The sequence below is a fragment of the Fukomys damarensis genome, unplaced genomic scaffold (assembly GCF_012274545.1).
Source record: "Fukomys damarensis isolate Sample0158 unplaced genomic scaffold, DMR_v1.0_HiC HiC_scaffold_4, whole genome shotgun sequence".
In the NCBI taxonomy this organism is placed as follows: domain Eukaryota; kingdom Metazoa; phylum Chordata; class Mammalia; order Rodentia; family Bathyergidae; genus Fukomys; species Fukomys damarensis.
The window spans coordinates 8,958,310-8,958,847 of record NW_022900916.1 but is presented as its reverse complement, the minus strand read 5'-3'; positions in this window follow the sequence as shown (position 1 = coordinate 8,958,847).

The following is a 538-nucleotide window of genomic DNA, read 5'->3' as shown; positions in this document are numbered from 1 at the left end:
GCGCCCCCTGCCCACTGTGCTTCCCGTCTCGACCTCCCCGCCGGTGCCCAGGGCGCGCAAAACCGCGGGTCCACCCCCGCGTGGGGGGCACGAGCGGAGAAGCGGCCCTGGAGTTGGCAGGGTGATCTGAATCCCAGAGCACTCCCAGGACCCCGGTTGGTGCTGGGGTCCTGCTCAAAGGGCGGGTTCTGGGAGCTTTTCAGCACCGCACTGCAACGTGCTTCGACCTCGGCTTCCGTGCAGAGACGCGGGGGGCAGCGCGGCAGGTGCGGATGCTGCCCCTGACAGACGCCCTGTCACCACCCCAGGACCGCGAACTCCTGGTTACGTGGGGCCCACAGGTGGGGACCGCAGAAGTCGGCAGGAACCAGACGAACTGTGTAAAAGACCAGCCTCACGGGGTCTTCTGTCTTTTCAGTTGGCCTGTTTCCTCTTGCCTTTTCCCCCATGCAGCCACAGGGACCTTGGCCTCCCTATATTTCCCTTTAAATTAGGTCGGGACTGTGTGTGCGTGGAAGTGACTGTGTCACGAAATTTT